General features: G+C 30.2%; 1 long non-coding RNA gene across 1 annotated transcript; it reads right to left on the reverse strand.

Annotated features, from left to right (window-relative positions):
* Nucleotides 1-14,861: 14,861 nt before the first annotated feature.
* Nucleotides 14,862-19,608, reverse strand: LOC129964287 (uncharacterized). Its single transcript, XR_008784090.1, has 3 exons — nt 19,496-19,608; nt 17,370-17,481; nt 14,862-15,520 (listed from the first exon to the last, which is right to left on the reverse strand). It is a non-coding gene; the product is annotated as an uncharacterized LOC129964287 (long non-coding RNA).
* Nucleotides 19,609-27,788: the final 8,180 nt, after the last annotated feature.

Consider the following 27,788-nt stretch of genomic DNA (forward strand, 5'->3'; position numbering starts at 1 on the left):
TGCAAAAATCAATGTCATGCAATGATATTTCAGTGAATAATTATAGAAAAATGATAAAATGAATTTTTAATAAAAATTTCGAAAAACAAAAACTCTACAAGTTGCACATTTCTACTCTCTAAAATATATTTTGTTCACATTTCGTAACTCTAAATCAAACGATTTGTCCGGTAGACTGCCAACACAAACATTTCTTTATTATCAGTAATAATACCATTCTACAACGAAGATGCATCCTAGGCCAAAATAGCTAAATATTACTAATTCGATGCCTTTAATTAGAAACGTTGCAATTTGAATCTAGTCTAAAATTTCAAAAAAAATGTAATAATTATACATATAATATTATATTATTATTTTTAATTATTATTTATGTATACATGGCACTTTATTTGCCACTGCTCCTGTTCATAAGACTTGTTGACGGTCAACTAATTCTCCTATCAGGCTCTTATAGAATAAAACAGCAAAAATCTGAATTGTAACATAAATTGTTGTTGTTTTTTCTAGAATCCAAAATTATGTACATGGGAAAAATGTACTTGCATTCTTTTCTCTTCTTTATCAATAAATAAATGCATTTAAGACACAAAAATTATATGAATGATAATGAAAACATTTGCTACATTTCAGGAGAATTCACGCTTATTTCACAAAAGCAAAATATCGCTCTACTTTTAAGGAGTCTACAAACTGTACATTGATTGCAAGAATCAGGATCAACAATGGACAAATATTGTAGAGCAACAATTTTTCATCACCACTGAAAAAGAAAAAGCGTTCAATAAAATTTGATTTTTTTAAAAAATTCATCTTTTTTAGATTCTTCGACTGAATTTTTTACTGATAGAATATTACATCTCTATAAGTGATCTCCTGTATTCCTGTATGTAGAGACGCCATCAAGGAAGATTGAACTCTCCAATATTAGTAAACAGTTTCTTATGCATAAATCACTTGTAAATTCGTAAAGAAAAACATTAAAGAAATTACCTGTACCCGACTAATAATCAAACTGCATTGTGTCTTTCATCATTAAAATGTGTCCTGATAATTCTATAATGCCATAAACGTTTGCTTCATTATACTTCTTTTAATTACATTTCATATTCTTGGTAAGCCTGAACTATTCCATGGTTTTGTTTGACATTTTCAAATTCTTCACGTCAAAATCATTAGGATGTGCCATACTTGGGTCCTGAAACGAATAAAACATTGAAATGTTTCAGCAAATGTACAATGAAATTTCTCTTGGTCATACATTCAATAATCAGGCAGTTATCACATTTATTCTTAAGCATTTTTGCAATCTTTACTGTACATTCGATAGCCGCATACAGGCTCTGCACATCGCCATCTAAATTGTATGAAATTACTTCTTGTGCCTTTATTTCATTAGCATATATCAGTATTACGTAAAATCACCCAGTGGATGTAAGACGAAAGAAGTCTGACAGGTTGAATAAGGGAAACTGTTAATTTATTTCACAAGGAAATGCGAATCATAGGTAGTAAAATCCAGACAAAACAGTCAGCGGCTAAATCGCTGGTTTGAAAGCAGTAAAAATGCTGAGAATGCATAGCGAGACCTCACTTCGCGAACACAGCACTAGAGAATGAATTCTCCTCGTGTAGAGCTTAGATTTTTATAGTCTCCCAAAAGGACACAAAATTTTCTAGAAAAATATTCACATCTCGAATTCTAATACAGACAGTTCCATAAGTATTGCATTTTCTGGAACCTTCATTTTTTTTTTTTGTTAAAATTCTCAAATGCTCCTAAGTGACCATTCATAAGGACCATTGACTTGCTATCTATTAAGAATATCAATAAATATCTCTTTCCAACTATGAAATACCATGTCAAGAGAGCAATATTGCATATTCATAACAAGAGATACTGTTTCAATGTCATCATTGCAATAATATCATCAAACTGAATTTTCATATAGAGAATGTTTTACTTGGTAGTGAAATGAACTATCACTTGGATGTTATCCTAATAGTCAAAATAAGTCACATAGACCAATAATTATGCACAAAAAAAACTAAATTGTTATTGTATTTGCTCAATGTTTTTTACACATCGTTGTTTACAAGAAAATTTGTTTGTAATCGGCCGATTAGTTTTGCGTAAACATGCACTAGTAAAAAGACGTTGATTTAGATCAGTTTGAGACAAGTACATATGATTGAATCATCATCTTGAATCATTATTGTTTCATCCTTTATCCTAGAGTATAAAATAAGAAAATGTTTCCTTTGCCCACTCATGTATAATTATCAAATACTTATAATTAAAATTCAACGAAATTTATTAAATCACTAAAACTGTTAATTTCTAAGAAAAGGATTTCTCGAAATGCTTATCTATCTCAAGTGTCCATTAAATTTTGTGTGGATTGAAGTAATAATAACAACTAGAAGTATCATCTAATCCAGAAATATCATCTATTCAGGTCAAATGACTTCACGTATTGTGCAGGTCATTTTGAACAAGAAATTTAAAACTAAATTCTCAAAGACAAATTTACCAGAATTTAATTCAAAATTAACATTTTAACATAATTTTATTTTAAAATTGACTTAATTTTATCAACAGTGCAGCTGTTATAATAAAACACACAATACGGAGAGTAAATATGAGAAATTCCTTTTTTCCTCATCTGATAACCGTGTTCCTGAATGGAGGACGCCACAGAGAACAATTATCAATTGTCACTCAATGCATTGTCAAATTCTGCAAGTCACTGCATCCATCACAGAACTATGTTTCTGTTTAGACTATAAATTACGTTATGAAATAATTTAGGTGGGGTTTTTTGATAATGAAAAACATCTAGTTATATTTCTATCTTTTCTGAATAAAACAGTATGTTGGTTTTCACTCACTCGCAAATTATTAACCTTTAAATTTCTCTGGCATTTATATAAAATTGTAGCAGAAAAATTTCTAGGTTATAACCTCGACTTTGATTATTATTAATCGACTTTTGAACTTAAATCCTAAAATTAGCTTGAAAGAATTTCCAGGAAAAGATGAAAATTTTTATCTTGAACAGAAAGCAATACGATAAATTTTGTGGATGTCCCCTTGTTAAACATTTTTTAAAGTTCATTCTTTTAATTAATCGAAATCAAAATATATTACGACAAATAACAGGCCTCGTTTACGTTGAAATTTTCCGAAGGATTGTCTTTTTTCATTTTTTTTCTAAAGCGAAGCGCATTATTTATATCAAGCTGCCGGAAAATATTAACTAATTAATTTTTTCCCGCAAAGCGATCCGAAATGAAAATAATAACGAACCTCTCAAATAAAAACCTTCTTCTTATCATTAGCGCGTGCAGTAAAACACTCCTGGTTCGAGGCATACCGCAGAATAAAGTTTTTAGTCTCGAACCGGATGAAAATCAGTCACTTCACTTCATTTTAATTAGACTCCCTTGACAAGAAATGACGGATAATTATAGATGTTTTACATGATTAGATACCTCGTTTGATAAAAGAAATTATTGATGGCACTAACTTTCCTCTGTTTACCTTTGCTTCTAATAGATTAAAATATACTTTTCTGTTCGATAAAAAAAAAAGGGAATGTAAGAATTTAAGAAAGATTGATTCTCCCGATTGAGATTGGAAGTTATTTCTTCACTTTTTTTTTTGCCTTTTCTTGCATTTAATAAATCAGCATGGCATATTTGATTAATTTTAGTGTGCGTGAGATGCTTTTTTAACTTTTTTTTCTTAATTTGTAGCAAGCGGGAATTAGGAAAAGATCTTGTAGGCGTTTTTTAAAAGCAATCATGGGTTTGATAAATTTATTTTTTTAATAATTAATATTTAATAGATTCGGTAGCTGTATTTTTTTCATGTACATGTAATAAAATTAGTTTCGGATAATATTAAAGTAAAAGAAACAGAAAATGGAAACTAATAAAGAATTTAATAAATATTCAAACAAAATATATATATATATATTGAATTCAGCGGCAAAAGTTTTTAAAGGAAAATTCACTGCAGAAGCAAAAATAAATGTCCAATGTTACAGAGCTGCCAATTATTTTAACAAATAGAAATGACGTAAATTAGAATATTAGCCTTTTCAACCATGCTGAGATAATACACATTTTTTTTATTTTGGTTTGTTTGAAGGACATCCTTCAAGATATTCGTTTTAAAAATTATTTTTAATTGATGAGCAGGATTTTTCTTCCATTTTTACATTAAAGATGAAAAACAAAATAACATCAATAGTGTTCGGAAAGCTCCTGTTTATACTGCTTCATTTACACATGAATTGTTCGGAATCATCTCTGTACACATGAATTGTTCGGAAATCTAATTACATAAATGGTCAATATTCTACGTTGAATTCTTCACTGTAGAGCATTATAGATATGAATGATGAATGCAATAATTATTTCCAAAGTGAAAATTAGGGCAGAATATTGACCCAAAAAAACCATTTGATTAAATTATTGCTTTTAATACACTTACAATGCCTATTTTTTAACATTTTAGATAATCAAGGGGGGGGTGTCTTACTCATCATTTAAATCATGTTATTTGAAAGAAACTGTTGTGGATTCGTCATTCATTATTTCAACAGAAGTCGGGAGTTTAAATACGTTCAAGTTTAGTTTAATAATATTAACATCCCGTTTTTAAAGAAACACTAGGGCTATTTTGGGATGGACCTAGTAATTTTGAACCGCTGTCGGATGAAGATGATGGGACCTGAGTTGGCAATGCTTCTCCAAATTTCCGCACAACACCAATGGGGAAGCATTTAGCCTCAACGGATTTAGAGAGCATCAGATCTGCTTACACGACGGTTCTTTGGTTGAAGCGGGAGCCTTCCGTTCCTGAAGCTGAGACTCCGTAAACAGGTCCAAATATCTCGTTAAGGTTAAGTGATACCATATAAATATAATAATCTGTTTGCACGTAATTAATCAGATATTTATGTTTCACTAAGTAAATAACTGTAAATCCATTTTTCCTAATTTCGATGTTATTAACATATTTATATTCTACAAATCTCATTTCTAGAAGAGTTAAATGTCGTAATTGCCAGACGAAAAAAAGTCAGCTGCTTTCGAAAAATAAAATTAAGTTTCATACATTGCAACTTCTGTAAAATGTCAGAAAAGTTATTTGACAATATTTTACCTCTGATGTACAGATTTGTTCTTGTAAGTCTTTATGAAGTCTAAAGCTATTCAATTTCAGTTTCCTAAAATGCCCGCTTATTCAATAGAAAGGAGACCTCTCTTCGTGCTGAAAAATAAGCAGTGAAACATTAATCGGATACAAATTTTTTCGCTTGGAATCATTACATCACACTTTTTAATAAGTTGCATAATGTTTCTTAGGAGACATGGTTGAAGTGAAAATGCTTTAACCGTAACTAGGCATTAAATTTTGCTCTGCTTGTTTGATTCCCGATACATGAATTATAGAAATTTCTTTCGAGTTTCCTTCGAGGAATTTTCCATACTTTTACCCGTTAATTGGTATGCTTTGCGACAATTAGAACATTATAAGAAATATATGTACTTCAAGCTATTTAAATTATATTCGTCATGATGTATTTTTTGTTGTTGTCACTTTCTGTAATATAAATATTTGTAAAAGTTTTAAACTTCAGTATGATATGATTCTGGTATCTTTTGTAACACTTTCAAATCTTTATTTCTGAAAGCTAAATTTTATTTAAAAATTCATTAATTTTTTGCTATTAAATGGGAAAAAGTAGCACGATTTTTTTGCCCGTGATATTTGATTGTGAAATGAAACTATTATATATTTAGAATCTAGTAAATCATTTTTAACATTTGTTCGGCTCCATACAAATGTAAGAGATCTGATACGTTACCAGATTTAATTTGAGAGTCCAAAATTTCACAACAGATTTTCAGTGGTACCGAACTTAAATATCGAACTTTTGTATTTCGGAATTATAGAAGTCAATATTTCTGTTAATATTTTTCACATGTCAAAAGTTACGCATCTATTCATTTTTAATATAAAAACCCAATTTTATATAAAAGTTTGTCCTACAATACAAATACACTAAATTTATATCGTCCTATCTGGTTTTTGCTCGATAAAATCACAATCCGCTTACCGTAACATTTATTGGAGAATAACATGAACATTCAAAATATGGTGAATAAATTGAGTTATTTTAAATTGTTAATTAAATATAAAAATTTAATTCATGATTTTCAAAATTAAATTTAACTTATTACTTTTTAGTAAAACAGTTTCAACTTTTAAATTGCGAAAAAAAAAATCTAGGAAAAATTCTTTAGTATAAATATTATGAAGTCTTGTAGTCATTATCTTCTAAATTTCTCCAAGAATCAATATTTTAACTGAATCGATTAACTTATAAATTCTAAAATTATTAAAATAGTTCATTATCGGTAACAAATACGTGTACAAATTTTTGAACCATAGCTCATCAGAAGAGAGAAATCATACCTACGTGAAGCAAGTCTAGTTAAATAAAAGTGTAAAATTTCCATTTTTAAACTTCACTAATATCATAATGGATTGGTTGCAGAACTTGCATTTACTGTTGTCTGGAATTTTCTTGATTACGAGCCTGAAGAGATAGGAAAGTTGATAAAAATGATGCAGCATTACATTTAGTTTACAATAAAAGTTAAATTTAATTGCAGTTCCTGCATCTTCCTTGTCATCGTCTAATTCACTATTTACCAAAAGGTCATTTTGAATTCGGTAAATTGAAGAAAATTGATTGTCTTCTTGCGTTTTAGCCTCGGCACGAAACGAGTTTAGTTATTGCCCTCTTGAGATATCCAAGATTGATTGATATTGTATTAAAAAAATTACCCTTTTTCAAAGAACATTTGCTTTGTTTATGAAAGCAATACAAAAATACTATAATCATTTTTACTATAATTCTTTTGTCAGCCTAAATTAGTTTCTTTTGTGCCATCTGCAAATCTGTATGGTAAAATTTATTCCAATACGCATCATTAACCGAGAGGAACAAAGAAGGCAAAAGTGACATTACAGCCACTTTCTTCTTGAAACTTCAAAGAAAAAGTGCTTACAATATTGAAATCAATAGAAAATAAAGCAGTTCTGTGGATCTTGAAGTGGATTTGACTTGCGGAAATGTCTTTGCCATTAGGAAAGTTACACTTCAATTATTCGCAATAAGACGATATTGAAATTCATATAGTTCCAGATTCTTAAGAAAATTCACTTGTTTTAATTTGAATAAACACTGCGATAGCATTTCATTTGCTAATGTTAAGCAAATTTTAACACTTTCTGGAAAATAAGTTTTTAAATAAATAGCTAATGAGCAAACTCTTGGATATGGTTTGCAGTATCCTAAATTCACAAGAAAATTCCATATATATGAAAGCCCAAATTTAAATTTTATGGGAGGAAAAGGCCAAAATCTAAGTCATTAAAATTTAATAGCACTTCAGCTGGTTAATCCGTAATTAATAAATTTGAAAGTTCAAGTTTATCAGATTTTTTAGAAGCCAGACTAATTAAGAAGTATCGATTTTCACACCATCTTTTTTAAAAGCGCATATTGAAGGCAAGTATTTAAAAATGTGTTGTACACGAAAATGGTTTACCAATAGTTAACGGAACATCCGAGACGAGGTTTTGACTGGAGGCAGCGGCTTTTGTAGTGCTAAGTTTCACACAGTAAAGAGACTGCTATTGAAAGTGAATGCATATATGTTATAATCCGTTTTAAATTTTAGATCTTGCCAAGATGAATTTAAAGACTCCTATAGAAATTCCAATTAAATTCCGAAATTTAAAATATCTCCTCTTGTAATTCCTTTGCAAGACAAGTTGCAATTTCATTTGCAAGACTGAAAGTTGATTGCAAAAATGTATATTAGAACAAATAAGCACTTCGAATTATGAAAAACTAAGTTTATTGATGAAGGCATTTGCTACATTTCATGCAAGCAATCTCAGTATACACAACATTAATTACATAAAAATGAACAAAACATTCGAATCGGGAACTAGTTACATGGTCACACATAATTCTTAATGCAAAATTTACAGTGTTGGATTTATTTCAGTCATCCATTTAAGAGGCATATAGACAATAAAATATTTGCCGAATTAACAGTGCGATAAACACTTAAAAATTTCAGAAAGAGTAGTACAATATAACGTAGCGACAGCAGCTATTATTTTTAAGCAGATATAACCATTCATTGATGAAAATTCATTTAAAAAATGTTATACATGTCATTTTCGTACGCAAATTCATACAGATCTACATAAAGGTAGTATGGGGGTTAAGTTTAAATACTTATATTTAACATTTTATTAATATTCCATTTGAGATTTCCTCCAGAATCAAAGAATGAACAATCAATGTTATTTACATAACATTTTGATCGTGTCAGAGATCATAGTAAATTTGACGATTAAATAGCAAGAGAAATCCTTACACTCCGCTTGTATGAATAGATGCATACTAACTTGAAGAAAAATGAAATACAATTATAATTATCAGAACATGTTTGCAATATGATCACAAAGTCATAAGGAGCTAAATACATTCAAATACAGATTATCAAAACTGCATAAGTAATAATTTCATATTGTAATTAACGTCAAATATTACCAGTAATATTTGACCAATTAAATTAGCAATTTAATCAAGCATTTCGTGCATCTAGATATATACAAGATTTTTAAGTCTTAGTGCAATGAATCCAAGTTTTTAAAGAGAACTTATTTGAATTAAAATCTTTATTTGAAAGAAATTTAAGAACTAATTATATTGCATTTGTTACAATAATTATTCGTTCACTATTAGCCGAGGGAGATCCATTAGACCTACAAAGCTACTTATGCCACAAATAAGGTAAGCTATTTTCTACAATTGAAAGATGCAACAAATGCTAGCATGTTTGAGTTTAAGCTATTACCATCTCATTAAAAAACTGAAAATTGTAACATACTCAATAAAATTAAATTGGATAATGTTCAAAACCTTAATAAAATAATTGTATGCTTCAGTTTAATCAATTGAAATATTAAGTAATTAAATTTAAAAACATTCAAAGCTTTAAAGTACATATATATTCAACTTCTCGGAATTAAATATTTAAAGGCTGGATGATGTATTTGGTAGTTAAAAATCTTCACTCGCTTTGTATCGATCCTGTAGCAGCAGAATTAAATGCTCTAGGATTGCGAAATACTTCTCGAACTAATCAAATATAACATTAAAGACTATGCCACTTAGCTTTGTAAGTGGAAGTTGATATTTAGTTTATTTTGGATTTTTGATTTAGAAAAATTCTACAATTTGGTATTTATTGCGAGTAAGTTTCCTTATTTGCGAAACCTTTACTTTGATCTGAAGGAGATACTAGTTTAATTGCCAATATACCTTTTATTGTACCTTGCATAGAGTGGGAAGCAGAGTAACAAACGTACATCATTGGAAATAACTATAGAAGGCAAACTAGTTTTAATCAAATTCTTGCCATAAGTACCACTTTAAAATTAAGAATAAGCTTTCTACAAATTTTTTGAACTACCTTCAAGTAACGGAAAGACATTAACGATTGTGGTGGAAAGTAAACGAGTACAGGTAGGAAGACAAAAGGAGGAAAATTCTAACACGATTTAAATCCATTACATACTATGCTATAAATACTCCATTTCATCGTTAGTGATGGGAGGATGCAATAGGAATAAAAAATATGGACCAATCGTATCGTACTTAACGTAGTAATTCGTTTGCTTCAATTAAATCGGAAAATCAAATTTAAAGGGGAACTAGTTGCACCATCTTTTAAAAACAGAGTTTCGGACGTTATTAATTAGGGAATTATTATTAAATAGGGAAGACGTTTTCAGAAATTTACAACGAGATTTTTGAAAAACGAGTTTAGTTTAAGATTGCGTCCGATTTTTATTTTAAAGACACCAGCAAAATTGGAGTTTCTACTGCAGCAGTCTTAAACCGATAACAATGCCTAATCGCGAGTTTGTTAAAACTCGCGTCAAATTTCAACTGTTATACAAGCGCTAAAAACGTTTATTTTGAGTTATTCGTCGAATTTGGCCTATCACCGTTACCTTTTGGTCTTAATCTATCTCACGATTTTAAATTCCAAGGCATTTCGGCTTCGATGTTGATCAGGCATCGAATTCGAGAATGTCAGGAATTTAGAGAACTGTCAGTTAACTGGCTAGCACAGCTACTGACAGTTTCTTCCTCGCTAACTTAAGTTCCGAAATCTCAATTGCAATTCAAAGAGCAATTAAAATCCTGAACAAGTGAACGATGAATTTTAAAAATTACGTGTCGTTTATTAAAAGTCCTTGACTAAAAATATTCTGATGAATATTTCTAGCGTTCAATTTATAACCGATACCGAACTCGATTCATAAACGAGCATTTCAGAATATCGGCAATAATGATTTCTGGTCTGCATCTAAATTAAAAATGTACATTACAATTCCATAATTTTGCTTGGAGTCTAAGATTTCACTTCACCCCTACTTCAGTGTTTTAATACCAATTCGGATTGAAATATAGGACCAACTTTATTTCAAACGGATACGATTTCGAAAGCTAATGTTTTTCTGCAGTCAAAATACTTTACAGTTTCGTTCCAATTCAAACTTTAATAAGGTCATCTGTAAACTAGAGATTAGATTCAAGAACGATTTTTAGGACTACTTGGATAGGATTAGTTGTACTTTTACACAGCAATAAAAATTTCTAACAATTATTTCAATCAAAATGCATTAACTAAAGAGACAGACAATTTATATCGATTCAAATGTACACAAAAACTGCCGGTTTAGGAAAAAGGTTTAAAATAAAAAAATTTTAATTTTAAAATAAAAAATTAAAATTTGAATTATTGCAATACTATACGAAGCTCCGTGCGAGAAATCGCCATGTATTTTAAAACTGAGGGTTATTTCGTTAACATTAACCAGACAAGTTCCGACATTGAGAAATAACAATTCCATTAACTAGAAATCAGCATTACTGAAGTCAAAAACATTAACTAAAAGTGTTTAATCGGTTTCAGATTTAATGAGGATAGGGACATGAATTCTTATAACTTACCGAAGATAAACAATTGCATCGAAATTAATGTAAAATTAAGAACATTCGAAAGATTAAGACTTCGCTTTAAATTTCAAATTTTTTTTTTATAAAAGTTCAGGAGTGATGTTTAAGTTTCCAAACCGACCAGTTCATTTTGTTTGAAACGTTTTGATCCGATGTTGGCCAGGCATCATGATCAAAATGCTTCGATTATTTTTAAAAGCAAAATATATCGACTAACTTGCTAGTGAAGTAGGGGACCGTCTTCAGCTAAAGGGGAAGGCATTAACCTTAAAAATTTGATATTTTCCATTTAAGACTGTAGTAATCCGGCAGAAATTTAAATATACAATATTTATCACGACAACTTAGAAATAGTATATTTACAAATTAGATTTTCAATAAAAGTGATAATGGACTTGTCTGGTTTTCAAATTAGAAAGGAAACTACGCGGTTTTTCCCAGGAGATCCAAAACGATTTTAATTTCATAGTGGTTACAGTTGCGAAGCTGTAGATTTTAAACATTCGTTGATCAACGTAATTATAATTAAATTATCAGGTAAAGTAAGGAACTTGAAATATGAGCAGTTTTAAATCATGCTAATTATTTTTATCCGTTTTTAAAGAGGGAGATAAAATTCGTTAAATCAAAGAAAATTAAATTCCTCAAAACAGTTCTTTAATATGTTGTCGGCTTTATTTTAAAACTACACAAAAAGATTAAAACCATGAAATTCAACATATTGAGCACATCCATGATCTGCAATACCAAAGATAATGGAGCTCTAATTTGAATAAACAAATTATTTTAGTTGAACTGAACTTGTAGAAAGCTGAGGGATAGTTTAACTTCTGGTTTTATATCATCTTCGTTGTTTATCGACTCAAATTACATCGTACCAGAATTTGATCGGCCATTTTCACAAAAAATGAGACCTTTTGGTTCTTAAGAGTTATATTCGAGATTTCTTTCATCACATAAATCTAATACACAAAAGACGAGAAATTTTAAAGCTCATTTGTAATTTAACGAATTAAATGCATAAAAAGATTTAAAATGTTCGAAGATCAGACCTCAAGAAATTCGAATTAATTCAGATTAAGCTATTAATATCAATTTGAAGCCTTTATTAACTACAAAATATCACTTAAAATAGTTAATTGAGTTAAAAATTTGCACGATTAAGAGTTTCACAGGATCGATTTAATCCATACACCATCCAGCCTAGAGAAGAATGTATAAAATTAATACACAATTAAGATTACTGAAAGCATTGCAATTACAAGAAATCCATTTTGTCCTCTTGGAGGAGTCTGAATATTGCATACTATAAGCAATTTAATACAGTGTCTTGAAAGAAACCATCGTTCTTTAAGATTTATAAATATTAAGAGACAAGAACATTTTTATACATTTCCATTTAAATTTACAATAAATCTTACTTCAGTTAAAATATTAAAATTAAAAGGGAACTTCAAAATTCAATGAAAAAATCTACAAAGGGGCGTTTTTAAATTTTAGATCTGAAGAAAAAAAGCTTTAGCTATAGAAGTTGGTATGTTAACTATTATTTTGCCCGCATATAATTAATGTAAACTATTATTCTATTTCTTGCATATAATTAATATAGAAGTATTTTTCTATAAATATTTATCAAAAATTACAGCGATTTGATTCGAGGTAGACGTTTCAAAATATTTCTGAATAAATCAAATGCAAGCTTAATTAAAACTTTATTCAAATGAAACGGACTAAAGTTAAAGGCTTAATGAAAATGACAATGAATGCCGAACCAACTAATATACAGATTAAGAGGAGTTAGAGAAGTCATTCTGAATTCAAACATGCAATTTACGGAATAATGCCCACTTCTTAAACTGAGAATTTATGTCGCAATTAGTTTTTCTAAGTTATTCAAAATTAAATTAAATTCTTGGAAAATTATACGTTAATTCAGACGAAATTTTAGATTATAAAAATTCATCAGACGCAACAGCGACATCCAGTGGAATAAAGGGATAGAGAATGTATGTTAATTTCTCTCCAACGACTTCTGTATTAAATTCGACCTGCATCAAGTTTTAAAAATGCCAGTTAATAACTACCACTTTAAAACTATTTAAGCTGTAGAAAGTATAGAAAGAATTGGGAAAATTAAAATTTGATCAAGTTTTTCATTTCACTCATATCCATGGGTATAGATTTGCATTTGTAACAGGTTTAATTTTGCAATTCACTGAATAGTAGATAAAAGGCTTATTGAAGAATTAAGTCATCCGATTATAACACGAGTTATAGCCGTCAAAGGTAATAAGTGTTAAAGTTTAGATCTCTGTGGTACTAGCTTTTAAAATACTACTTTGTTCTAAAGCCATCAAGAATCTCTTAACTGTAATCGATATTTAAGCGTTTTATGTTGAAGGGTTAGTTTTAGCGAAAAGCATTCCATTTTCAGTAGATATATCGAACTTGAAGCCAAAAGATTGAGAAAATGTTTAATCTGCGATACTATTTACCGGCGAATTGTATTAAGTGCAAAGTTCTTGCCTCTTGTATCGTGTGTAAGCATTTTAAAATTTCCATTCAAAAACATAAATCGCAAGCAAAAAAAGATGCATTTATCCAACAGTCTCAAGATTTTCTACGTACACATTTGCAAACGCTCCACGTTATTTTCTTCGTTTAAAAATAACCTTAACACCGATTTTCAGTTACCAATATTAGAAGTATAAATTACACTTCACAGGTTCAAACACTTCTCGCTCCCTATACTTGCGTTTAGAACTCAAAACCACTTGTATCCTTTAGTGATCTCTCGCTGCTTCCCCATTTTCAAGATTGCTATTGACCCAATTCGTCGTTAACACGTTAAGTACTGGTTCCCTGTGGACCAATACTTTCCATTTAGACCGCTGGTCCCAAACAGCCTAAACGGAAAGTAAACAGGGACCAGTATTTTACTTAACGTATTAACCTCCTTCCAATCTACCCCATCTCATTCCCTTACTCCCCTATTTCAAGCTCTCCGTGATGAACCCATAAAGTACAATTTTTACTTTTTAATATTGACATCTGTAATCGATGGTAAAAAAGGTATGTCGGCTTATTTCTAGGAGTTTATCGTTCCGGTTCAAACTCTACAGTTCAAATTATGATTATCTTTAAATTTATTGATAAAGAATTCAATTGTTTATGTTCTGTTAAATGTCCGAGTTAAAACAACCAATGTAACAAATCAAGTTAAGATCCTGCGACTTTAAGTTTAGTGCCTTACTGCTCTTAGTCTGCCTACAATAATTTACTAATATAGAAAACATGATTTTTGATTCAATTCTTTAAGGATGACTGGAGGTAAAAAAATTCAAAATTCACAGACCTTTGCAAGATTAAGTTATTTTAAGAATTTGAAAACGTGAGAAATTGTTCTTTTCAGGAATTATAAAAAATGTTTAAAATATCGATTAAATTTGCTTATTCATCATGTCTAGGGAGTCGAATCAAAAATGGTTCAAATGGCATTTGAAATATCACGAATATTTCAAGACCCAGCTATTACCGAACTATTTGAAGATATTAACCTGATATTAAGAGATTTAAAGTATAGATCTGAAATTTTGGTGTCAATTATTCACAAGAAGCGAATTACCCGACAAGTTACATTCATTACCTGGACAACAAATCTGAGGTTACTTTAAAATTTTCAGCGTGTGAAGTGAATGAGACAATATGGTATAATTTTATAATTTAAATAGCCGCACTAGTTGAATTTCAGACAAAGGATTTTGTGGATCTGTTACAAGAATTTCAGGTATTATATCTGAAGCATGTTAAAAAGAATACGAAGGATCTTTCGTTTAGAGGTTTAATGGATAGTTTAGGAGATTAGAATCGGATTTACAGTTTCCGATTCCGACAACACGAGGTTTGGTAATAAAATGTTAGAGACCAACTGCCATAAAGAGTATATGGCTTCGATAGTTTGTCCGTTTCATTCGAAATAATTCTAACTTAACAGAAAAATTTTAAAGATATTAAGAATTTGGAAATTTTGCTACAAAATGTATTGAAGTTCCCTGCATGATGGTACAGAATCTAGCCATTTTAATTAAAATTAATTTTAGATAGTTTACAATTGTAAGAAACTTATTCTTCTATAGAGAAAGTTAAATACTTGAATTCTTGTTGTCAAGTCCACCTGTCGTGCCATGATAATAAGCAAAGTATTGTGCCAAGACTATTTCCAAAATCCAAGCATATAAAAGGGCTTCAATACATAAAGTTCTCCCATCCAACTGGCTAATTGGAGATTTTAGAACACTGAAGAATTGACAAGATGCACGACTTTATCGAGGATAAGAGAAGCCTTGAACGACATCTAGATCTTCATATTCAATGACCGGCTATTCCTGGGAGTGAAAAAATTGCATTTCGTGAGTACTAGGAATGTAATCAAATTTTAATGAACAAATATTGTCAAAAGGATCAAATCATTAAATGGCATCCAAGTAAGAATTACAGATACGGTATATTATATTATGTAAGCTTTGTAAAATTTCTAGAAGGAGTTTCGTCGAACTAAAACCGAGCGAAAAATTAAGCCAGGTGCTGGATGAGTTTATAATGCTAAAAATACTTCTAACTGCGTCATACAGCTTAAATTGTTAAGAACCCTTTATTCGGTCTGGTTCATATTTAATGAGATTTAAAATTTAATCACTGGAGGCAATTTAAAATGCGTTCATAATTTCCGAGTGGTACGTAATCATCTGCACCGATCCAAACACTGAAGTATTTTAGTCGTGAGAATGAAAATACCAGGAGTTACGAGGGTTCAATACAGGGAAAAATTCGGTTCTACCACAACTATTGATTATTTAAGTGCACTTTTGAAATTTATGAATGGTTAACTGCATACATTGTTACAAATCCGATTTCTGAGGAACTAAATCTTTTAATGCATCAAGTGTCTTCCTCGATAAAGAGCAATTTACTGCTATACACAAATTGTCAATCGCATTAAAATTTGACGTCTTTATTAAAAATTTCGTAAGCCATTTTACAAAATGTGAATGTGATTAACTTTCGTTGATCAAATATTATTTGAAAGAACCGAGAAATGAGACGAACTATCCTCTTCACCTCCAATGTTTAATTGGGAAATTTAGCGTGGAAAGATTCTCGTGACTTCATACAATCTGGAGTTCCTTGAATATAAAAATCATAACTCAGACTAATTTTATTAATATAAAATTAGATACTAAAATTTTTTGTAACAGTCGTGAATAAGATTGCACATTTATAAATTCCTGTGGCTATGCTTTGCAAGCCAACTAGACCAAGTCTCCTCTGTATCCTCGCAGAATTTTTGCTAGACAGCCCACTTCAGCATTGTCATCCCGGGATTAAGCGTAAGAGTTGTATTAATTCCTTTACTTTTGCCCACGAGACTCCCATACAAAGCTGTTTAACAAGACTTATCGGAGATTTGCCTTCACTAACCAGTAGGCGATTGCAAATTGTGCTTAGTGCAAGTTCAGCTGTTCTTCCCAGTACACGACATTCGATACTTTACAAAACTATTATAATCATTATAAGCCGTAACGCTACAAATAGTCCCAAAATGTTCCTACTAGATAAAACTAATGAATATTCTCAGTATCTCAAACTGTTTTAGCTTTTTATAGAAAACACGATATTGCATTCTTCATTTGAGAACATTTAACACGTTAAACCACATTCAAAGTGAATATAAATCTACCACTAATTTAAGATTCAAATTCCCACTCTCAAAATTTAATTCACACTTTGTACCTCACTGAATCTTATTGATAAGCCCTGTTCACATATCAGATTAAAATTAGGAACCGGAATGTAACATTGAAACCTTGTACTCCTAGTTTGTGGACGGAATATCTCCAGTTCTTTTTCTCAATGTTTATTTGGAATCGCGTGGAAATAATCCATAAATTAAAATATTTGATTCAGTGAGGACAGTCTTCGAAATTTTTTTTAACGCGTTTTCTCAAATCCGTTTCTCTAAAGACATATCATGACCAAATGCCTGAATTTTATTTTCGTCGTTTCATGCAAAATTTGAGATTAGATTCCGCTTATTTAGGGGAACCGATTCCCACTGTGTTTAGTTTACATTACCAAACATTTATTGATCAGCATTCAAATAGAGAGCTAAAATTTAACACTGTAAATTCTTACTCATTTGCTGATTTCTAGAGTGTTTAGTAGCTTGCAACTTACCTTTGAAATTTTGCTCCTCCAATTATGGATAAGGAATTTGGAAATTCTATGGATGAAGCCGTCACTAACTCGTAGTTTTTCTTGCAAGTAATTTTGAAAGTGAACAAATAATCTGCAAAAGAATACGTATCATTAGATAAAGGATATTTCTATAAAATGCATTTATTTTCAAAATTATGCAAGATGGATTCTATACAGGCAAGATATCGTTTCTAAAAACTCCCCAAATCAATGAAGATCGGAATACAAACACTAAAAATTCATAAAACTGAGCTTTTATGAAAATGGTAGACAAGTTAATTTCTCTCCAAGGTTCCACTTTTTCCTGACTGCATCTTGCAAGATTGTTTAATTTTTAGGGTTCTTTATGAATCTTGAATTAAAAATCAAGATGGATAAATAACTGAATTTTCTTGCAATATATGTTAGAGCATTACATTCTCTCCAATAGTATCGTGTGAAGCTTTAAAAATTTGAGGAAAACTTATTAGCATTGTATTTCTAGTATGAATAAGTGAGCCGTTCCATTATTTGAATTAAGCACCTAATAACTATTTCGAGCACGAAAGTTGAAAATTTTAAATCTAGATATATCCAATTCCATTTTTATCAGTAAAGCTTGAGCGCGCGTTTTAAAATACACAGTAAAGAGGCTTAACAAACTTTCAGAATCACTAACCATTTATTCGCTTTACACCACTGACGTTACACACACTACGTCACGTTTTATTTTCTCGTATACTTAGATAGAAAAATATAGTAATTGTCAAAAAAATTCGAACCCGAGATTGAGGAATCTCCCCATTTTGGACTACACCGAGTTCGAAAGACGCATTTTTAGAAAATGTGTGTCTGTCATAAAGATAACTCAAAAACTCTTAGAGCTAGACTGCTGAAATTTGGCATACGGTCTATGCATCAAATTTGCAGATTTCTATCAAATTTTGTGTAAAATCAGTTCAAAGGAAGTCTGTCGTGCTGTTCGAATACAAGTTAATGTGATAATTTCAAAATTAAGAAAGCTAGACAGATGAAATTCAGTACATAGATGTAACATCTGTAGTTTAGACACCTATCAAATTTCCCACCAAATCCTACAGTTTGACTTCCCGCCTGTTTATACTTTCAGAAACATAAGCATGCTAATTCAAAAGCACAATAATTTCAATATATCCAATTTAGTATAGGATTTCGAGACTACAAGGGCAATTGCGTCTTTGTTTCGATCGTTGAGAAAAACGTGTCTAACGCACAAATTCGATTTTTGAATATTGTTAAAGTATCCCAGGAATTAATCGCCAAATAATCATCCAAGGATAACACGACAGATTTTGCAAAGATGCTATATTCTAGCTAAAGGTTAATATTCATGCCAGGGCAAAGCATTCTCTGGCATGACAAGTTTATTAGAGAGTATGCTAAAAAGTTTGGAAGAGACCACTCCCAGTGATTATTCAAATTATGAGCAAAAAATACATGCAGTGCAAGAAACTACTAATGTATGCTTCTGGAATTTATTGATCTAAAATTCTAGTTTCAACCCGCTTGAGAAATTAGCCAAATATTGGAATGAAAATCCAGAAGTTCTCTTTTATTGCCTATGAATAGAATTTTTAAGTCCTCATACAATAGCCTGCAATAATATTTAATTCCCAACATGAATTTTGTTCATGAAAGTAACTAGCAAATAAAACTTCCCAGATAAAGCCATCTAGCGAAATGAAATCTCTAGAAATTTGTCGATACTGAACCAATAATTCTGTAGAGTCGCAACCTTCCTCTGAGCTATTCTTAAACATTAGTTCTGTTTAAAAATGTATTTTGCTTTTAAAGGGATCTTTATTATGACATTTAGTAGTGGCACTAAGTTTTACTATATGGTTTGTATTTACCAGTTTTCCTAAATCATAAGAACAATGAAAATGCATAAATTTGCATTAAATATTAAAAGCCCTTGTTAAGAAACAAGTTAGAAGCTTAAATTTACAACTAATTTAGGTGTACAACATCGATACTATGACACAATTGGGGGACAATTATGTATGAAAATCCATTGCGTGAAGATTTCAAAATAAATACTGTTACAAGTACTGAAAGAAACTTATTTTTAAAAAAACACTGCTTACCTATGATGGGATAGCAGCCTTGCCAACAAGTCTCAGGATAGTAAATATTTAGCATAATGATCAATAAAGATAAAACATTTCCGAAAAAACATCAAGTAAATCGACTTAGAAATACCACAAAAAAGAAAAAATACGCCTTGAATTTCTGTTTTAAAGAATCTTGAATATCTCCTAACCAATCAAAATGATCTTAATCGATATTTTTTTCTGCTTGCCATTTTGGAGTTCATTTGTATAAAATGAGATACTATTTATGTCGACGTCTTGTTGACATGGTGAGTGAAGCTATGGTTTCATTACAGAAGATAATTGATTCAAGATACGATTTCACTGACGGTCTGTAGCGTATCTTGCATCTACCATCATCTATGCCCTCTTCATGTCGCTATGGCATGCTTAAGTGCTTGCTGAGATGTCATTCCATCGTTTACAATGCTTCAGATCATCATTCAACCCAAATGAGTCCTCGTGTAGCATTTGAATGTTAGATTCAAAGAACATCAGTTTAATTATAAACTTTGCTAATGAATTTAATAATATTCACTAAAAAGTCTTTATTCTAATTAAATTATATTAAGCACTTGGTGTCTTCAATAAATACAACAGTTGATCCCCCTGCTTGTGAAAAGGAATTTCTGACACAGTAGGGACCTGGTGGTAGAATCTCAGTTTCAATACTTAATGATTCCAGGTTCAAAACCCGATTCTACCGAAGGTACGCCGTATGAGCGAATCTAGCGTATGCTAAACCTGTCGGAGCCACAACCCTATCCACCTGATGTGATGAGAATATTTGCAGACAAAGGCTCCAGTTCAGGTGTCGTCCTTGTTATTTGACTATGAGTAAAAAATTCAGAGGCTCTAAATAGACCTCATGTTGCTTCACAATAGGATGCTAATGTAACTAAATGTAAGATATTTTCAGAACATTTTAAAAGTTTTTAAATTAACTGCTATAAAAAAATAGTATAAACCTTGAAGCATATATATATATATATATATATATATATATATATATATACAGTATCATCCTTTTCTTCTTCTTGAGCATAAATAAAACAGCATTGCAAATCAAATTAAGTTTTTATAGTAAAATTTTCTTTAAAACATTACCAAAAATTGAACAATAAAAAAATAAACAATTGCGATACGATATAAATACTACTTCATAAATCGCAAGCTCGTGGTCTTTTAAAAGCACCGCCGACAAGCATTGAAATCATTCCAAAAATTTACCGTTGATACAAAACCCGACTCTATTTTCCATTAATAAATGTGATGGTATTCGAAATGGCTAACTCGGCTATGCGGACCAATAGCAATTATTAACTGTTATGTATCACTGCAAATTTCACAGAGTTCTCCTAATGCAAGAAATGTAATCTTATAGCGGATTGGTATGAGCGGGGATAGAACCTGGGACCTTGTGGTTTGCAGCCGAGTAACATAACCACAATACAAAAGCAATTGCCATGTAGCGTAGCTGTTAACTGGCTTAAAAGCTTTCACTACCAGCTACCTACAATAAGTCTATTAGCTTGTTTGAATAGATATTAATTCTTCAAATTTAATATTTGAAGAATAATATCTAATTATTCAAATCAATAATATTGTTTTTTTGTTACCAAATGATCCTGATATCTCTGGTTCCTAGAAACAATTTTATTCCTCTCTTTTGGGAGTCAATTCCCAGTGGCTGATTTTACATGAATTATCTAATTCTAAATTAATTTCTGCTCTCCCAAATTCAGTTATCAAAACCCTACAAAATATTTTTGACAAACAACTAATCTGTTTCGCTTATAGTGTTCAAGGGAGACAACAATTTAAAAAAACAATTTTAATTATTTCAACCACTTTTAAGGTAATTATCAAAATACGACTTTCTGCGTTTGAGCCGTTATAAAGATATTCTTTAGGATGACCTTCCATGTTCCAGCCTTTTAAAAGGTTAATACCGGAAACTCCAATTACCTTCACTTCCATAATGGGACATCTTCCTTTGGGAGGAGATAACCTAGTCCGTGAATGACCATTAAGACTCAATCTTAGTTCCGGCCTCCATGCTGGAATAGTAACAATCATTGAACTATCTCTGATGTTTATGCAGGGCGGTTGAAATTGCACCTTGATAGACATGCCACCAAGAGATACTTCATGCTATAGTACTTGAAATTTGAATACGATTTTCGCTTGTCTTACAGATCTATGAAAGGTGATATAGCTTGTAATCGTTCCCACTTCGATGATGGAATGTATTTTCTTAGAAAGCTTCTGTGTATGGGCTGCCCGTAATTGCATCTAATTCGCGTTACTCCTAATTCCAATATTTTTGAGTAAGAAAGTTCAAATACTCCACATTTCAAAGCAAGATGATGGTTTTATTTACGGCGACTTGGTTTCTAAACTGAAAAATACTCATTTTCTTCCCTTAAAATGCTAAACCATCCACAAATTAAGCATTTCCCTTACTTTATCTAGATGCATTACTTTATCTAGATATATACATGTGCACATTAAAATATTCGAAATCCTTACAGTAAAAGAAAAACATGTTTTCTTCATCTACTTCTTCTTCTTTTACTCTCTCCTTCAATTTTCTTTCTTTTTAGTGAATTTTAGAAAAGATAGATTATTTGAAGTGCCCATATATTTGCAATAATGAATTATAAATTTAAAGTTAGTGATCAAATGACTAATAAAAACTATTCATTAACATTCATAAAAATGTTTTTTTAAAAACTGTTTACATTAAATTTATCGTATTTATAAATTAAGCAAAGTTAGAATCAATTTTTTTCTTAAATTTTCAAGTTGTCTCTATTCGTATAGAATTCAAGTATAATAAAATAGATCTATTAACTGAATAGATCTACTCTGAAATCAAGCATTCTCCTTCAACGAAAAGGTACAAGTGCGAAAAAACTTTCAAAGCTCTATCATATCGAGAAATAGACGAAAATTTTATTTAAAACTCATTTCTTTACATGCATGAAATGAGTCAAAGATATAAAATATTATATTGTTTGAAGACACAGAGACAAAATTTCATTTTTATATCAACCAGTGCCTATTATTTGAAGATTATCTAATTAATCGACAGGTTAACTAGATAATGTGAGAAAAGGGACAATTTTCCGTACATGCACGGGACGATTTGAAAATTATATAGTTCATTTTTGATCATCTATATTTTTTACGCATTCGTCATCTAGAAGTGATGTGAAAAACGAGACAGTTGTCATCTCTTAAGTGGATCGGTTTATTATATATTTAATCTGTGCATTATCTATATAATCCGCACATTAACTAATATCCGACTTTAAAATTGCAAAGTTCCTAACATATCAATCCATCAAAACTTCAGAATCAATTATAATATTCTATAAAAAATTATTAAATTATCATCATGATTTAAAATTGAAACTCAGAATAATCATAGGATTTAATATTTATATAATTTTAAAGAAATTTCATCATTCTGTCACATAATAATTTATTTATATATATATATATATATATATATATATATACATTTTTTTTAAACTTGTAGTGGATGATACTTGATGTTAATACAGTTTTTTTTTCAAATATTAATTAATTAAATGTGTCCAGTAATTTCTATTTGGTCGCCAAAGTCACCAAATCCATCTCCATGTCGCTGAATGGTCGCCAAGTTTGTCGTCAGGCTCTGAGATTACTGACGCGACATCCGATCATAAATAATACAAGATATATATAAATAATATAAGAAAATAAGTAGGAATTGACTTAAAAATTTTTTTATATATATTACTTGTTTATAGCATCTTAGCTCACGAAAGAAACAAATCTCTCTTTGCTCATCAAAGAGGAGTTAAATTCGCCTACAACTGAGCCAAGAAGTAACTCAGAGGTGACCCAATCACCTAATTTCCTTCTTGGCGATATGATAATGAAGCTCATTTATAAGCAATACGATTTCCACCGTAAATCCCGCCAAGAGAAAGTCGCCACAGGCTTCCCGTGACAGTTTGATTATACGAAGCGTCAATCCTACAAGGTTCACTAGATAGAGCAAATTGATATTCATGAATTTTCCAATCGATGCTCGTTTTGTCAATTGAATTTTACTTCTTCGACGTGCTGGAGCAGATTGGAATTTCTTTTAGAGTCCAAGAAAACGAGGGACATAGAGAAGCATATGATGATGAATCAATAGCTCTTTGATATTTACAATTTTTATAGTTCTATTTGTTTACAGTTTTCTTACCGATAAATAGTCATCATATCGATTAATTTATTTCTTGCATTAACCTCCTGATTTAACGTTATACGAGAACTATTAATTTTGAGTAGATAAAGCCATTATCAGATCACACTGGAATTGGTACCACGCCACCATTTTACTCAAGTATGTCATCAATGACTAATCTATGGTCACTGATGACAAATTAACATATCATAGATCAGAGCAGATATATCACATTTTTTTAAATCCATACATCATTTATTGATAATATTACTTAGAAGTATATTGATTCTTTCACTGCAAGAACCAACCAGAATGTTCTCTGAAACCTTCCCTAATATTCTCTGTTATCCCCCTTCATTCCACATAAAATTGTGGACTTTGAGCAAGGTCGTAAACGCAACGAATGTTTAGTTTTTTACATTATGAATTTCGTACATGAGAGTTTTATGCCTCTTAATACAACGAAGAAAATTAAGTATTTCAGACATTTTTAATTGAATCAATTGGAATCAAAATTTGACACAGGGATAAAAATTTAATATCAAGATCACAAACCAAATTTCAGTTGTTTGAGTTATCACGTTTTCATGAGTGTTAGTTTGAGTTATGAGTATTGAGTTATCACGAGTTAGTTTGAGTTATTGAGTCATGAGTTTGAGTTATCACGTCTTCAACCTGTGTTCACGCGAAAATACTGGTCAAAGGACAGTCATCCTTTTGACAGATTGGTTTGAAATTCGGCAAAATATCTACACTTTAGGAATTTAAACTGTATCAGGTCTGTTTATCAAAATTGTAGACTTTTTTTCAATTTTAAAGTGCATGGATCGGAATTTTCATGCACTGAATTTTTGTGACTGATTTTTTTCGATATCTAACGGAATATTTAATACACCATTTCCTCTGTCTCCTCCAAACTTTTAATTTTGATCCTTTTTTCATTATACTGTTGAGGCAATATTGAGAATTCAGCTTTGGAAGAATTGATGGCAATATTTACGAATTTCATTAATGGAAAAGTTCCGGGAATAATTTCATTAATTGCATCATCTGAAATTTGGTTTTTGATTTTGAGCAATGGCTTGTTCGAGATAATATAAATTTATGTTTTAAATTTACTTATTTACCTTTTATTTCAATAATATTAAAGCTTTCTTCATGCAGGAGATAGGGAAAGACCTTTAACACTTTTTAGATAGGTCCATACATTTTAGAAAATTATTTTTTAATAATATAATTGTTTTAGTTAACAGTTTAATTAATAAAAATTAATTAAGTTTTAAAGAGCTGTCTAAATGCAAGTTCACCATTAAAAAATTAATAAAAACAATTCCTTTTTAGGAAGTTTTTCTTGCATTCGTGGGCATTAAGTCGGAGTTCGAAACATTACCCTGAACAATCTTGTTTTACCTGTTTCATATTTATTCTCTTCCAATTGGTTTTAGGTACATATATTTTTATTATTTACTTCATCATTGTTACTTAATTTTTCAATGACTTTCTTGATATAAAAATCAATGTTTAAAAGTTGCCATAAAGGATTGAAATCAATTTGGAAGCATGCGGGAAAATAAATGCATCTATGGAGGAATATATTCCTCCCGAATGAAGCTGCCAGATAATTAGAGCGAGCATGTTAAATAATATACAAAATACTTAGCAAGAATGTGCTCTTATAAGGTTCAAAACATAAATACTAGAGTCAAATTTTAAATCAGAACAAAAATAGATTTTGGTTAATGGATTATTATGGTCTTCTTTCCGTGGAATTTCTCATGTATTAGGAATATCATGTAGGGAACAAAGACACTTCCCAATCATTACCTGAAACAAAATATCATTTATTCCCTAGACATTTTTAATGGAGCTAAATTACAGAAAACTGGGCAAAAGTTTTACACCGTCATGATATATTTTATTCGATTAATATAATATAGGTTTATTGAATGAGGTAAAAAAATCATTTTAACGTTTATTATTATAATATCTCTTTATAAGAATCATTCTCCTTATAAGAAACTTGAGATTATAAAGAACTTTGTGAGCACTTTTTAACTAAATTACACAAATTTGAGCTTTTCTACTATAAAAATTTTCAGAATGATTAGAACTTTATTAATTGTCAATTTCTTTTATAATTTTTTTTTTCTTTCATACATATAAGTAATGCAGAAGAATTTTATTCATTCATTTCAGAATGCATTGAAAATTAAAAAATGCATTCAGAATGCAGAAAACAACTTCAATAAATAATTTTTTCCTACTGACTGGAATCATATTAAACTTAGAGACAAAAGGAAAAATTCCAGTTTCTGCATACCATGTTAATGAATTTTATCGATTTCATAATTTGAACCGAATGAAACGTAACCATCAAAGAATTACTACAATTTCTCAAACATTCTGCTCTAATTCGATTACATGCCAAACATTTACAGATAAAAAATATATCTTTAATAGTTGAGGCTACATAAAATCGCTTTTTTTTAAGGCGCACTTCCTACGTTTAAAGTTTCATAGACAACTACTTAACTTAACGCAAATTACTCGTGGTAATCAGTTTTAGGCTTCATCATCTGATTTCTCTTTAAAAACTTGGCGTGTCTTAAGGGCAAGACGCTGCGCTAATTGATACCTGCTTTTTAATATGCAGTTTTACCCCGGTTCCTGCGGCATTCTGAAAAGACGGTACCGTTTTAATGCTGATGTCGGCGGAACCAAACTTATCGAATTAAATTATTAGAAGCATAATTTACCCGGAGGCAGTGTTGCAGTCCCTTGAGATGCTGCGGAATGTATGCGGTGCTCTGTCATCAAACAAGGGGGTGGCATTAAAATTAAATCGTTTGGCCTCGGACTATTCAGGGAAAGTGATGATTAGTGAGAAGAGTAAGTTTCGGTAAAAGAGATTTTATGGTTGGAAAGTTTACATTTATTATGTCATAGTATCTTTTTATTATTGAAAGTTTTAAGGTGGTTTTAAAAATTTAATTAGTTATTAATGATAATAATATTATGAATATAAAATGATTTGACATTACTATATTGTTTTCACGACTTTATAGTGATTAATTAATAAGACGTTTCTTGCCTTTCTTTAGTAAATTTTTGAAAACTCTTATTTATCTTTTTTTATATTAAATTAGGGCATTAAATTTTTAGATCGCTAGAATAAAGTAAGCTAGTAGCAGAACTCAAGATCTTTTGATCGCATTAGATCTTAAAAGGAATTCAGATAGAATCTTAAAAACCCAAAAAGATCATGAATTTTTTATTAAGAAGAGCTATCTAATATAATTTTAAAATATCCGTGTGAATGACACATTAAACTTATTGTAATTTATAGATAAATTAGTTGATTAAAAATGTCCTGCAAAAGAGGGATCTGACTTCAAAGCTTCAGTAATAAAGAACTTTTTAATGTCTTGGTAGAAATTATAAAACTTTCATGAAAGTCTAAAAATTATTTTATGCCATATTAGATAGAAATTATAAGCAGTTTTTTGTTTGTTTGTTTTTTTCATAATTATTTAGCTAGCATAATTAGCTGGCTTTAAAAAATATTTTTTGTGCTTTAGTTTTCAATTTGTGTCATTCTCTAACATATTGTGCTGTTTTTCAATTTGTGTCATTCTCTAACATATAATGATTTAATTCTTCCTTATTTTACACGGCAACAAGTGTCATTAATTTTCTTCATATTTATATGCTAAAAAAACTATTAAACTAATTAATCAATTTTTTACTCAAAATAAAAGATTAAAAAACAAAAAAGAAAAATCTTCTTTAAACTGCAAACGCAAATTTATAACAGAAGAAAAAAGAAATAAAAAAGCAAACCAAAACTAAGAAACCGCAAAATTTAATAAACTATTTTTACGTAATCGAAATATTTATTTGTTTACCACAATTCTCCTTTTAAAACAACAGGTGTGTAGGAAAAAATTTAAAAAAAGGAAAGTGTGAAAGCAAAAGAAAATTCTAATTAAGTAATTAATGCACCGCTGTATCTTCCAATGTAGAAAATAAATGGCTTGAAAAAAAACTTTTTTTTCCGAG

This window comes from Argiope bruennichi, chromosome 3 (assembly GCF_947563725.1).
Source record: "Argiope bruennichi chromosome 3, qqArgBrue1.1, whole genome shotgun sequence".
NCBI lineage: Eukaryota > Metazoa > Arthropoda > Arachnida > Araneae > Araneidae > Argiope > Argiope bruennichi.